General features: G+C 45.1%; 1 protein-coding gene and 1 non-coding gene across 10 annotated transcripts in view; one reads left to right on the top strand and one right to left on the bottom strand.

Moving 5' to 3' along the window:
• The window catches only part of PPEF1 (protein phosphatase with EF-hand domain 1), a 156,767-nt gene extending 142,840 nt beyond the window's left edge, over window positions 1-13,927 (bottom strand). For 2 of the 9 annotated variants that reach the window (XM_057538893.1, XM_057538897.1), the window contains exons 1-3: window positions 13,179-13,924; window positions 12,228-12,280; window positions 11,069-11,109 (exon numbers count right to left, since the gene is read on the bottom strand). The gene's annotated coding sequence lies outside the window, so the exon portion shown is untranslated. Of the gene's footprint in view, window positions 1-11,068; window positions 11,110-12,227; window positions 12,281-12,389; window positions 12,578-13,178 lie in introns of all 9 variants that reach the window. The other 7 variants (XM_057538891.1, XM_057538889.1, XM_057538890.1 and 4 more) reach the window with 7 other exon arrangements.
• A 535-nt stretch (window positions 13,928-14,462) lies between these two features.
• Window positions 14,463-14,535, top strand: TRNAV-UAC (transfer RNA valine (anticodon UAC)). The gene has a single exon. It is a non-coding gene; the product is annotated as a tRNA-Val (tRNA).
• The last annotated feature ends 505 nt before the right edge of the window (window positions 14,536-15,040 follow it).

Genomic DNA, 15,040 nt, shown 5'->3' with positions numbered 1-15,040 from the left:
GAGTAATTTACCTTGGCAATGTACAATTCAGATTTTCAGAGTTTATGGGTGTTTTGCATGAATTCCAAATAGGCTTATCAGAACTGCTTCTTATTTAGAGAGTTGTGATATTTTTAAATATTGCCACAATCTGTTCGTTTAGCTTGCATGTGCTTGCGTTTTGCAGGCGCCTCAGTTTGACATCTAGCATGAGTCAATGGCAGAGCAATGTAATTCCTTCTATTTTTCCTTCTGCAGGAGCTATAATGTCATTCCAAGACAAATGTAAAACAAAGAATACACATTTATGCAATTCCCTCTCATGTCAAAGCACTGTGAATTGGGCAAAACTGACCTAGGCACAGACAACGGAGTCCCCTTGCAAGATCATCACGAGGGCCTTGGCCCAGAGCTCTGTAACAGGTGAGCCTGTGATATGGTAAGATACTCTGGTCCTCTGGACTTGTTCAGAAAGCCCTTCATTTTATGGGAGAGGAAACCAGGCCCAAAGAGTTTAAGTAGCCTCCCCAACATCATAGTTGTACAACTTGGTGGCCAGTACTCTTTCTATTACATCAAGGTGATCCAATTCCACCCTATAAAGATAGCTCCAGGGATTTCCCTGGCAGTCCAGTGGTTAAGACTCTGTGCTCCCAATGCAGGAGGCACAGGTTTGATCCCTGGTTGGGGAACTAAGATCCCGCATGCTGCACTGTGTGACCAAAATAATAATAACAAATAAATACCTTTCTAAAAGATAGCTCCAATACAATATATATTAAAGTATGACAAACTCCATACACAAAACATTAACTCTACTAGAGTTGGCCAAACAACTAGACAGAGGAAGGTTAACTTTTAAACATATAGTTCCATGTCTACCCAGATTTCATTCAGTTTATCTGCTACTTTAAGAGTTTTTATCCTTCCCTCTAAGTTTTACCAGTTCCACACAGGTTGAAGAAAAACAGACTCCTAGATTTTCACTTTGCTGGTTGCTGAATCTTTTAGTCTGACCTGCAGGCTCAGGACACAATCCATCGTCACGCTTGCAGATTTACTTGAAGAGGATTCCTCAGGCTCATCTGGAATTTTCCAGAGGTAGATTCTAGAATTATTCTTTAATAGGTTGCCTTGGCAACCCCACAATGATGGAGGCAGGTATGACAGTACCTGCCAGCAGAATGTGAACAACACAACCTGGCTGAGAGAACCACTTCCTGCGTACTGGGAAGGCAGGTCCCAGGTTCTTCAAGCTTTCTTTTTGCCAACCGTTGCCTCCCTTTCAACCATTTTTGTTTTTATGAACACAGACAACAACAGTTGGTTTCTTAGAGGAATGTTGAAACTATTACCTAAAGCAAGGCCGAGGAAAGATCCACGGCTTTCTTTTCAAAACACTTGTTAGTATTGCCTCAGATGACTAAGAGTTTATGGTGAAGACTGTGGAAAAGTTTTTAGTTTAAGAATACTTATTCTTGGGAATTCCCTGGCGGTCCAGTGGTAAGACTCGGCACTTTCACTTCCATGGGCCCGGGTTCCATCCCTGGTTGGGGAACTAAGATCCCACAAGCCGCAGCCAAAAACAAAACAAAACAAAAACTTATTCTTGTCTTGGTTTTATTCATACATTCATTCAACAAATATTTGTTGAGCATCTATTGTGTGCAAGGCACTGTTCTAGACCCTGGGGATATACTACCAACAGAACTGACAAGGTTGGTTCCTTCCCTCATGAAGTTTATAGCCTTGTGGGGGAAGTAAACGTTAATCAAATAATCATAAAAATAAATGTGAAATTGCAAAGGAGAAGTACATGTATTATAAGAGTGAGTCAGGAGGTCAAGCAAAAGCTTCTGAAGATAACTTTTTTTTTTTTTAAATTTTATTTCATTTGGCCGCACAGCACGGCAGGTGGGATCTTAGTTCCCTGACCAGGGATCGAACCCATGTCCCCTGCATTGGGAGTGTGGAGTCTTAACCACTGGACCACCAGGGAAGTCCCTGAGGTTGATCTTTAAACTGACATCGGAAAGACAAATACTGATTACTTAGTTGAAAGTGCTGATAGGGGAATGGAGTCAAGCATACACTTGAATTAAGGTTCAGTGACTGGGAGTACATAACTGGACTCTATGATTTGGAGATTTTCAAAGGAGAATCTAGGGTTTAATATAGGTCTTAGTTTACTAAAGCTGAAGTTAGTATCTTCACCAATATCCCAAAGAGGGCACAATCTGTGAGTGTCATTTACATAAAACTCTCTAAAACAGTGCTTCTCAAACTCTGATGTACTTATAGATAACCTGGGGATCCTGTTAAAACACAGATTCCTGGGCCCAGCCCCTAGAGGTTCTGATTTAGTAGGTCTGGAGTAGGGCTCATGAATCTGTATTTCTAATTAATTCCCAAGTGATGGTAAAGCATACTTTGAGAGGCACTGCCTCATAACACAGTATGATATTTGTTTAAATCTCTCTTTTTCAACCCACTCTTTCATGACTTTTAAAGTCAAACTATATTCTACAATGCTTTTGTGATTTTTACGGTCAATTCAGTAGTATCACCAGAACAAGAGAATGTTGTGATGTATAAATCAAACAATGCCATAAGCTAAAGATTTCAAATATTTGGAAAGAATGAGAGAAATAACAATTATAAGCAAACTGAGGTATCAGTAATGTACTAAAACTTCACTAATTTACCCCAGTGAGGTGGACTGTTATTCTTATTTTGTAATAAGTTTGATTTACAAAGTGGTTTTAAGGAAATGTAATACAAATTAACCTGATGTAACTAAGGACAGGCAATTTCTATACGTTTAATGACTCTTACTTTAACAGGTAGATAAGAGCTATTTGTAATGAATACTCTCACATTTTGAATGAAGTTCTGGATTTTACATTACATGAGATAAGAATAACCTCCCTGCTTAGGTCTCTGTTTCTCACTACTAAACACAATTCCTGCTGATACGCCATGATCCTGTTGGTATGGCTACATGAAAAGGACACTAGGAAAACCAGTTGGTGAGACAGCCAAGATTTCTCTGCATTGTTTTTCCTGAGAAGGTTGCGAAGTTAATATAGGGTCTGGAGCAAACTACTGTCATTTTTAAAAATTAAAAATGAAGTCTCTGTGCGTGGAAGAATAGGAGGATTAGGAAAGGGAACCAGGAGTAAGTTCCTGTAATTTCGAGGAAACATCAGCTCTGCCACTTACAAGCTGGGCACCTTAGGTAACTTTTATTACTTCTCTGGGCCTCAGTCTTCTCATTTTTAATATGGGGATAATAATATTTAAATGGAATAATCTAAGTGGAAAATTCTTCATAAACTATAAAGTGCTAAACAGATATTAGCTACCATTTCTAGGAGAGGCCTAAATTTCCTGAGTGGTTACACATCCTGGAGAAGAAATGTGGTCTGACCGGTGGGTCGGGATGTGTCTGGGAGCATCAGAGAATTCAGTTCCAGAGTCAGATTGCTTGGGGTAATTTTCTAGCTCCACCACTTAACAGCTGTGTGTGAGCTTGGGAAAATTACATGACCTCTCTGTGCCTGTTTCTTAAAAACCAGGATAGTAATAGCACCACCCACACTGGGTTGATGTAAGGAATAAATGGGTTCATACATATTGTGGCAGCCACTGCTAGTTGCCTAGCTAGTATCTATTCTCCTTTCTTCCTTACCAATAAAGTCCCAATTTTATTCTAGGTGGCAATGGACTCAGCCACCAAAACTTGATTTGCTAGGATCCCTCGCAGTTAGGGGTGGTCATGTGACTCTGTTCTGGCCAATACGATATAAGCTGAAATCTACTGGCTGAGGCTCCCAGAAAAGCAATTTTTCTGATAAAAAAGACAAGACTCAGCTGTCATGAGCCCTTTCCTTTTTGCCCTTCCCCCACTGTGCCTGGAACCATGACATAATGCCTGGAGGAGGAGCAGCCCTCTTGAGTGCCTTAGGAAGAGAGGCTCATGCTGAGAATGATATTGCAGAAAGACTGAAGGATGAGCCTGGGACACAGATGATGATGTGAAGTTGCTTCTTTCCTAACTTCGTATCACATGAGATAAAAGCCAACCCCTCTGTGTTAAGTCCCTGTTATTTCATCATTTACCTCATCACACGCAGCCAAACATTCTCTAAGCAATACACTCGTAAAGCTATTTGAGTGATGCCTGGCTTACAGTTAGTATTCAGTAAATGTTATTATTTGCTCAGCATTTTGTTGCCTAACCAGGTGGCCGACAAGTATTCCCCTCGATCCCTTGCAATAGTACCCCAATTTTCCTTCATGAGATCAACCCTCTCCCCATTCTAAGCCCTGTGGTTTGCATGGGATTGACACCACCCTCCACTCTAAGTGTGAGACTTGACTGGCTTAATTCAATCAGCATGAGCCCACTTCCCAAGCAACAGTGACTGCCCAGGGCTGGGCACATAACACAGGCCTAGGCAGCTCGCACATCCTCTTCTCCTGGCAAAAGGGAGTGTTCAGGTGGGCATGTAACTAAAGACAGGCAATATGAGTAATCTCCGGGCTCCTATTTAATCTATTTAATCAAATCTACAGTCAAGTACAATAAAAAATTCATATCCAAATCGCCTTTCCCAAAGAAAAGAAACAGCAATAAAATCTACCATTTGCAAGTGTGTGAATTCATTCAAATTTCTCTTCCAAAAGAAAAAAACCCCAGCCGGCTGAAACTGTTTTGTTTTTGTTTTTTGTAAACACGTCCAGGAGAACTCCTTTAAGAACAGATGTGCATCTGGGTTTTAGAATGAACGTTGGACCCGGAGGCAGACACTGGAAACCTATGACTAATATTGAAATAATATTCACAGACAGTTGTCATGGCAGCCTGCTCATTCTGCACAAAATAGAACTCACTGCATTTTAACGGGATTTAGCAAAGGAAAGCTGCTAGCCTGCAGACAGCCTCTAACTGAGTTAAACAACCTATTAATTGGTTTTGGTTTTATTATTATATATAGCCTTCAGACTGTACCCTAACTGTATCCAAAAAATCACAAACACTTAAAATCAGTAATACAAACAGATAAGATGATCTTTGTTTAACACCTCCACCATTCTTGAAATCTTCCCATCAGACTATGAGGAAAGCTTAGAGGCAAGTCCCATTGTGTGCACAGCTGAATCCACTTAAATCTAAAGACAGTAAGTTTGGTGAAGTAGAGTGAAATTTCATTTCCGTCACCAATTAGCATTGGCTGGACGCATAGTCCCAGGGGAGTGACTTTAGAAACTGGAGGCATCTCAAGTCACATAAATAAGGGAGGGGGAGACAAAGTATTTTCAGCTGATCTCTTTCTCTCTTGAGCGGCTATCAAATCTAAGCTCATTGAATGTGATTGCAGATGATTTTGTAGATTATATATAGCTGGTGTTGAGGGGAATACTACACGAGGCCATCTTTCCTTTTAGACAGGCTTTTGCATATCACCCTGCCCCTCTGCCTTCTCTTTTGAGTTTCTTCTTTAAGAAAGAAGAAGACAGGGTCTAATTAAAATTCAGTAACATCCAAAGTTAGGAAAAACCACATCAAGCCATTATCATCCATTAATATCTTGGAATAAATCAGTCCTTTGGGTTAATTAATGTTCTTCAAACTCCTTGAGATGGGGCCATGTCATACACTTAAAAAAAAACCCAAAAAATTCCCACACTACCAAACACTGAGCTCCTAGACATACTGCAGGTATGTGACAATAAACAACTTCAATCAAGGGACTGGGACAGTGAGGAGCAGTCCCTCAGTAGCTGGTGGGCAGATTAAAGACACTGTCAAAATGGTATAGGAGAGAAATGTGGAAATGCTGAATCAGTAGTGATTGTATTTTCCCTCATATAACTGAAACTCCCACTAAACAGTAGCATTAAAGATTAGGGATTTTACTTTTCACATATAACCAGGAGTCTGGAAGTAGTAAATTTGGGGCTGGGACCCAGGTACCTTCCTTCTTTCTGCTGAGCAATGTAGCTTTCTTCCTCATAACTGTCAACTCATGGTCACAAAATGGCTGCTCTCCCTCCAGCATCACATTTGCATTCTGAGGAGAAAGTGAAGCTAAGGGCAAAATGGGGCATACCAGCTGAGTCTACCTCCTTTTAAAGAAATGGTTTTGTAAGCCCAACTACTTCCATACAAGTCATTGGCCAGAACTGTGTTACACAGTCTCTTCTAGCTGTAAGCGAACCTGGGAAATCAAACTGTTTTAGCTGGACACATTGCTGAGTCAAACAAAATCAGGGAGTGCAGTGTAAAGGTTAAATACAGCCTATAGAGCCAGATGGCCTGGGTGTTAAAACCCCACTCCTTTATTTACTACCTGTGTGACTTAGTTACCTAATTATTCTGTGCTTTGGTTTTCTCATCTGTAAACTAAGCATAGTAACAATACCTTTCTCACAGGGTTCTTGTGAGGATTAAATGAGTTAATATGAGTAAAGAGTTTGAATAGTCTCTAATACATAGCAAGCATTATAGAAATGTTTATTCTTCTTATTTTTATTACTGACAAAAAGAAGAATGGATATTGGATAAGCAACTAGCAGTATCTGCCACAGATGTGTTGCCCACTCTGTAACCTCAACCTTCCTGGTTACTGTAATACGTGGGAACAAGTGCCCTGCTGCATCTGAGAACTGACGGCTGCCCAGGACGTCGGAAAACCAAAGCCCTGACCTGCCAAAGCGACGATTCCCATGACCATCAGCCTCTTTTCGCATTTCCTGGGAACTGAGGGCAACAAAACTTTCCAGTGTCTGAGCCAGGGAAGCACTGCCAGCCACTGCGGTGATGCCCAACATTTTAGACATGAACCATCAGGACTCCTTCAGTTGCAAGAGTCAGTAAACCCGACTCCCACTGGCCTAAGCAAAACTGGAAATGCACCCTTCAAATAGCTGAAGAGTCAACAAGTATACTTTAGGTCTGACTTGGTCGAGGCCTTAAATGATAGCACCTGGTAGCTGTTTCTCAGCTCTAATCCCTCGCTCTTGGCTCCATTCTCAGGCTTCAGGCAGGCAGCCGATGTCTTCCAGACTTTGTGGTCACCCACACTATCTTCTCAACATCCTCCCTATGTTTTGGTAATTCCCCACATCTGAGTCCTCGAAGGAGAAACAAGAAATTTGCTTTTCCAGCCTCTCTCATAGCAGGAGCACAGGTATGTGACCTAGGCTCTGCCAGAGACCTAAATTTAGAAAAGGGCAACACAAGGAGTCAATGGGTTATGAAAGCCATCCTCTGCCAGAGTTAGTGGCAGAAGGGTCCAGTTTGCAGATACAGCAGTGACAGAGACTCTGGGCCCCATCGCTGGCTTGCACTGCTAACTCTGTATTCAGGAGGGGCAGCAGTGGGCAGGCATCTTTGATGGTGCAGCCCCGCAGTGAGATTTAGACATTATTCCTGGCTTTGGAATCTCCAAAGCCTTCTCGGAGAGCCTGTGGGCCACTGTATATCCTTTAATAAACTCATTTTCTTCTTAAACTAGTAGGAATGTTGAATCAGCTTAGGTGATGTTATACCCCAAATCTTAGTAGTTTACACTTATCAAGGTTTATTTTTCACTCCTGTTCCTGCGCAGGTTGGCTGCAGTTCTGTAACATGTGGTCTTCCCTGTAAGACTCAGGCCAACCTCTCTCTGGGGCACTGCTGTACTCATAACAAAGGGGAAACATCAAAGCAGCACCCTACAAGCTGGCTCTTCACACCTGTGCTTGGAAGTGAGGCACATCGCTTCTGCCCACACCCAACTGGCAAAAGTCAGTCACTCGGTCAAGACTATCAGTGGGGCAACTGTGTAAAAATCCCACGTAGGGAAGAGCAGTAAATATTTTGGGCAAGAAGGTTCTGCTGTAGGCAACTCAGAGCCCCGTCTGATACAATGCAATAATCAGATGGCAGCAGAACCTCCAGCCTCTGGATTAGCTCACGTTGAGTCCAGGGTGAACACGGAAATGTCTCTTCTCAGGAATTCACACAAAGGCCCAGGATTAGCTGTGATTGGGACTGACCTGGCGTGAGTCATTCCCCAACCCTGAACAGATACATTCAAGACATATTCATTGAGTGGTTACTATGTACTAGGCGCTACTTAGGTTCTGTGGAATACAGCAGTGAACAAAACCAAATCCATGCCTCACGGAACTTTCATTCTAGTTGAGAATGATAGGGGACAGACAATATCTAGAAATAAGTAAATATCTAGAAAATTAGACAGCGACAAGCACTGTAGAGAAAAATAAAGCAGGAAAGGGGGATACTGAGTTTCCAGGGTGAAGGGGAAAGGAAAATAGCAATTTTTAAATAGGGCAGTCAGGAAAGGCCTCACTGAGAAGATATTTGGGCAAATACCTGAGCAAGATGAGACAGCAAGCAATGGGGCGACCTAGGGAAAGAGCAGTAAAGGCTGCGAGAACAGCAGGTGCAAAGGCCCTGAGGCAGAAGAGTCCTACTGTGTTTGAAGAACAGCAAGCAGGCAAGTGTGGTCTTGTAAAGGCAATGTAATAGGATATATGATCAGAGAGGTAATAAATGGAAGATCAGATCATGTAGGGCCTTGCAAGCCACTGTAAGGCTCTGGCTTTCTTTCTAGTTAAGGTGGGGAGCTATTGAAGGGTTTTGAGCAGAAGTGACACGATCTAACTTAGGTCTTAAAAGGATCACTCGGGCTTCCCTGGTGGCGCAGTGGTTGGGAATCTGCCTGCCAATGCAGGGGACACGGGTTCGAGCCCTGGTCTGGGAGGATCCCACATGCCGCGGAGTAACTGGGCCCGTGAGCCACAACTGCTGAGCCTGCGCGTCTGGAGCCTGTGCTCCGCAACGAGAGAGGCCGCAATGGTGAGAGGCCTGCGCATCGCGATGAGGAGTGGTCCCCGCTTGCCGCAGCTGGGGAAAGCCCTCGCACGGAGGCAAAGACCCAACACAGCCAAAAATAAATAATAAATAAATAATAAATAAATTTTTAAAAAAAAGTTGTAATAATTCCTAAGTTTAAAAAAAAAAAAAGGATCACTGGCTACTGTGTGGAGAATAGTCTGTAGGGAGAAAACGGCAGAAGCCGGGAGGCCAGAATATGAGGTTCTCGACAATGATCCAGACAAAAAGTGATGGTGGCTTTGATTAGTATGGTAGCAGGGCAGATGGTAGAAAGTGATTAGATTCTAGATAGATCCTGAAGGTGTAGCCAATAGGATTCGCTAGTGAGATTAGATTTGAAGTGTGAGGGGAAAAAAAGAATCAAGTATGATTTCTCCCATTTTTCTCTATGTTTGAGGCCTAAATAACTGGAAAGATGAGGTTGCCCTTATCTGAGACAAGGAAGACTGAGAAAGGAGAGGGGGTGGAGATCGGGAGTTTAGACACAGACAGAATAGGACTGAGATACCTATTAGACATTTAAATGGACATGTATAGCAGGTAGATTTGGAGTTTGGGAGAAAAGTCTGGACTAGAGATATAAATTTGGAATTCATCTAGGTTACAGACCATATTTAAAGCCATTAGATTAAATGATGTCACCAGAGTGGTGAGAATGAATAGAAAAGTCCACGAACTGAGACCTGTGGAACACCCATGTTTAGAGGTCAAAGAGATGAGATAAAGCAAAGGTGACTGAGAAGGGTGACTGGTGAGGTAGGAAGCAAAAATCAGGAGGGTGGCATCCTAAAAGCTGGGAGGGGAAAGTGCTTCCAAGAGGAGGAGAGGAACCGGAGAGAGCACCTAAAGACACATTTTCTAAGAGTTTTGCTATAAAGGAGAGCAGAGAAATGGGAGTAGTTGAGGCAGCAATGAGATTAAGAGATTATTTTTTAATGATGAGAATAAAATTACAATATGGGATTTCCCTGGTGGCGCAGCGGTTAAGACTCCGAGCTCCCAACGCAGAGGGCCTGGGTTCAATCCCTGGTTGGGGAACTAGATCCCACGTGCATGCCGCAACTAAGAGTTCGCATGCCACAACTAAGGAGCTGGCAAGCCACAACTAAGGAGCCCACCAGTTGCAACTAAGACCTGGTGCAACCAAATAAATAATAAATAAAAATTTTTTAAAAATTACAGCATGTTTGTATGCTGACGGGAATGATCCAATAGAGGAGGTAAATAAAAATGCAGGAGAGGGACTTCCCTGGTGGTGCAGTGGTTAAGAATCTACCTGCCAATGCAGGGGACACGGGTTCGAGCCCTGGTCCGGGAAGATCCCACATGCCGCGGAGCAACTAAGCCCATGTGCCACAACTACTGAGCCTGCGCTCTAGAGCCCGCAAGCCACAACTATGGAACCTCAGTGCCACAACTACAGAAACTCAGTGCCACAACTAATGAAGCCGGCGTGCCTAGAGCCTGTGCTCTGCAACAAAGAGAAGCCACCACAGTGAGAAGCCCGCGCACCGCAACGAAGAGTAGCCCCCACTTGCCGCAACTAGAGAAAGCCCACGTGCAGCAATGAAGACCCAATGCAGCCAAAAATTTTTTAAAATTTTTTAAATAAAATAAAATTTTAAAAAATAATAGTAATAAATAAATAAAGATGCAGGAGAAAGAGGGGAGTTGTTGCAGGGCTTTCCTTGAGTAGGCAAGCGCAGGTGGAGGGCTGGGTGTCGACAGGAACTCAAACAAGTCATCTAGGGCAGTTCTTAACCATGGCACGATTGACATTTGGGGCCCAGTTATTTCTTGTGGTGGGTGGCTGTTCTGTGCGCTGCAGAATGTTTCACTACATCCCTGGTCTCTATGCACTAGATGCCAGTAGCACACTAACCCCGACAGCCCAGAGCGTCTCCAGACATCGGCAGATAGCCCCCAAGATTTTGCCCCCTCCCCCAGGGAACATTTTGGGTTCTCACAACTCGGGGAATGGTGCTATGGGCATCTAGTGAGTCGAGGCCAGGGATGCTGTGCAACATCCTACAATACACAGGACAGCCCCCCACGACAGAGTTACCCGGTCCCAAATGTCAACAGGGCTGTGGTAGGAAATCCCTGATCTAGAGGCAGGGCCCTGGTCTAGATCTAGGAGGGCACAGATGCAGGCAGGTGAGCAGATGTGGGGCTTACCTGTGGAAGTTCTCTTCAGGTTGCTTGCATTTTTTTTTTCACTGAAATAAGGAAGCAAGGTCATCAGCTGTAGGTGAGGTTGGGGAAGGAGGTACAGGAAGTTTAGGGAGAGAAGACATGAACCTGTCCTCTAAGTGAGGTGGAAAATGAATGGACAGGGAAAGTAGACATGATTCTAGGCCGCATTAAGAACACATTTGAGGTACTTACTCAAGAATTTAATGTGAAACCAGTAGGCCTGAAGGTGTGTTCCTCCTGGGGCCATATTCAGAGGTGGAGTGGGGAAACAGGTGGATTTAACAGACTAGTTTTGCCAACAAGTGCAAGCAACAAAGGGGCAAAGGAGTGATAAAAATGACCACAGAACTTGAACTGGGTAAGAAGACTGAGGGATGTAATTAACTATGAAAAGGTAGGTGGGCAAAAAGTAACGAATACCCATTCCAACAGGCTAGTTTCAAATGTTTTGATGAGCCGTAAAAGGGGAAAAATAAGGTGAACTCTGCCATACTAAGGTAACCACTCACTTTCCTTAGTAAATACTTGAATATACACTGAAAGACAAGGTACAATCATTTCTAAATGAAATCAGGTCAATGGAGCTTCCTAAGTCAGCTCGGTGTTTGGGGCCATGGTTTCCTTGGTTGACGAAAGCCAAACCATCAGTGAAGGAAGCCATCAGTGAGGAAACCATCAGTGAAGCCAAACGCTGGGGAAAGCCACACTAAACACCTGAGAAATCAGAGGACTCAAAAAGTTTGAAGTGACTTCTAGTCTTTATTTGCTAGTTTGTTTGTTTCTCTGGTAGTTGTTCAGATGATTATGGGCAGACCCGGGGGTGACAGGCCTCACAAATCTGACTGAACAGACTAAAGTGCCAAGGGAAACTGTGGCCAGCTGCGGCACTAGCCATGACGCTGGTGGTATCAAGGTGAAAGTCATCAACAGCGGTTTACGACAGGCTCTTACTTCTGGCTTTTAGGGATTTCATTTAAAAATTACAAAAGACAAAAAAGGTATCCACTGGCATGCATACAAAATATTACAAGAGACCAATGGCACTTATGGGAACAACATGTAGCCTCTATGAACAAGGGCCTCCCCACATCACTTAGGTATCAGAAAACTAACTGAGTATGAGCCCAGCCCTGCCACTCACCAGCAGAATGGTCTCAGCAAGGCATTCGAACTCTTCGGCTTCAAGTTCTTCAGCTGAAAAATGGAGATAGTAATACTTACCATGGCTACCTCACAGGAATGTATGTGAAAGTGCTTTGTAAACCATATTGCACTTTACTAGCAACAGAGATTGTGAATACACCTTGAAGGCAGCAGAGGAGTGGAACAAAAGTCTCCCTCTTTTTTGCTAAAGGCAGAATCCTGTGTTGCGTGCATCAGAGGTGTACCAGCCTCTTTTCTTTGTGTGGGAACCTGGCGAAAGCTTGCACGTGGCGAACCCACCCTTATAGCAAGGGCAGACAGAAAGCTCGAGGAAGGGCAAAGTATTCCCTAGAGACAAACCAAAACACGACTGGTGAGTGTAATTTTAGGCCCAATTCTTGACAGCCTTGTTTTGAACTGACAAGGGTTTGGCAACGGGTGAAATGTACTGATTACTGGGCATCATGGGAGTCATTATGGCTCACTGACTAGCAGGAAACATGGAGTTTTCATGAATTCACCCTCTGGCTAGTGGCTGTCCACCCATGGTCATCTCATGGCTCACAACCTAAGCGTCCAGTGCTCAAGAGGCCTCTCGAAACCTATCAACAAAAAGGCATTCTGGAAGGGGTCCATGATGAACATTACAGGGAGCTAACTAGGATATAGGAAACCTGGTACTAAAGAACCTAAGCCAGCCTGCCTCTAACTATTTCTGTGGAAAAATTTACATGGCAGATAAGTGCCTCCATTTTCCCAACCCGGAAAGTAGAGATAACATTTAGGCCCAGAGGGGAAAGGGGGTGTCTAGTCCAGCCCATGCATTTCACAAAGGGGTATACAGAGGCTTGGAAAGTGAACTGATGTTCAAGAATACACAGCTAGTGAGTAGCCAAGGCAGCGCTAGAATCCACATCACCACCCCCAGATTAGTGCGCCTTCCACCCACCTGTTTCTTCCAGGGGCCTTCCCAGGAAGACAGGAGTTGGCTGAAGGGGTTGCTTTCAGACAATTAGTATCACTTCTCCATCATTCTGCCAGCCTCAAAGGAAGACGCCTGGGAAAAGGACAGCCGCAGCCTTCAGCCACTCCAACTCACCACTGAAAGAGCCGCCCCCCACCCACCCAAATGGTTTCAAGTGAGTTTTCAAGCTTGAGGATGGCGAGCAATCCCAGGATGGTGACGAAGATCCATCCAGAAGCACTGGGGAGGGCAAACGGCACCGACAATGGAAACCAAGAAACGATACCATACAGGCGCCCTTCGTAATGGAGGGTCCCAGCACCTTATCGGGACCACAGTCCTGGAAGCACAGGGGCAGGCTCATGGGCTGCACTCTCACGGGCCCGCGCTGCGTTTAATGCTCTGCTGTCATGGTTGTGGAATTCTCAATAACTTATGATCAAGGAACCTGATATTTTCATTTTGCATTGGGCCCCTCAAATCTTGTGGCCGGTCCTGCTTCCCCCTCCCCGCGCCAGCCAAAGAGACGGCCTGTTTATACCGGCCTCCTCACCCCTCCCCTACCCCAGACAAATAAGATCAAACAAAAGCCCAGTAATTTTTAGCCCCTCTGGGGCTTCGGAAGGGGAAGAATGTTGTGGAAAAGGTCAGGGGACCATTAAGAGCCTGTATCCTCGGGGAAGAGGCAGACTGACCAGCTGCCTTTTCCAGCCCTGGCAAAATAAAGGCCAATATAAAAATGACCCCCCAGCCCACCCCCCTAGCCCCGCGCTGCCTGAATCTTCGGCTCCTTGTGGTGCTCCTGTGCGCCCTGCTCCGGACTCAAGGCTTCCAACGCTGCCGGAAGCGGCTCAGTGTGCCCGTGGGGAAAGTGGGGAAGTGCGGGTCCCTCACAGGCTGAGGGAAGCTGCCAAAAGGGGCCGCGCCCCGGGCACTGTCCCCTTCCGCCCACCGGGCCGACCTCGCCGACGCCCCGGCTGCGGGAAAGTTTGGGGAAGGGTGACTAGTGGGGCGGCGCTCTCGCCAGGAGGGTAACCCCTCGCCCCGGCCTCCCCGTGGTCGCAGGGGCGACGAGTCCGGCGAGGAAGGAGGACGAGCGACCCAGACGCCGGAGCCGAAGCCCACCACCTGGCCGCGAACACCAAATCTCGCGGGCGGCGCGGGGCTACGGCGGGGGTGGAGTTACGGCGGATGGGCGGGGTTTCAGCCGAGGAGCCTGTTCTCATGTGACACTATGAATAAAGTAACGATAAAAAACGTTTTCGCGGGGGTTCCATAGTGTAGTGGTTATCACGTCTGCTTTACACGCAGAAGGTCCTGGGTTCGAGCCCCAGTGGAACCAAGCTTAAGAAGCTGATTTTTCACTCTTTACTTAAAGAAGTGCTTTTCTTTCTCCCATTATTATTATTATTTTTAATCTTTGCCTACTTTTTGGAATGTCTTTATCGCAGAAGCGTAATGACAGATAGTCACTCCTCCCATCCCCGCCGCCCTCGCCCGACCTAGGAAACAGCAGAAGTGGGGGCCTGGCCGTGTTGTAGTCCCGAGGGCGACCCCGCCCCGCCAGGGTCCTACCCCCACCTCTCCTTCGGTGCTCCGGGGGGACCTCGGGAAATCCGGCGCTCGTGGGAACCAAGATCACCCAGCACGGCCCCTTCCTTACAAACCAGGGCAGGCCGGCCCTCCAAAGCCTCCAACTAAAATATGGCAGTACAGCGGTGCTTTGACTGCAGTTAAATTATTAAAGGTTTATTATTATTAAAGGTTTAATTTTTTCATTAAACTCTAAAATACAGAGCAGAGAAAAAAATAGTTCTTTTCTTTCTAGTACCGCAGTAGGGTTTGTT

Source organism: Balaenoptera acutorostrata, chromosome X (genome assembly GCF_949987535.1).
Source record: "Balaenoptera acutorostrata chromosome X, mBalAcu1.1, whole genome shotgun sequence".
NCBI lineage: Eukaryota > Metazoa > Chordata > Mammalia > Artiodactyla > Balaenopteridae > Balaenoptera > Balaenoptera acutorostrata.
This window is presented reverse-complemented; position numbering and strand designations above follow the sequence as displayed.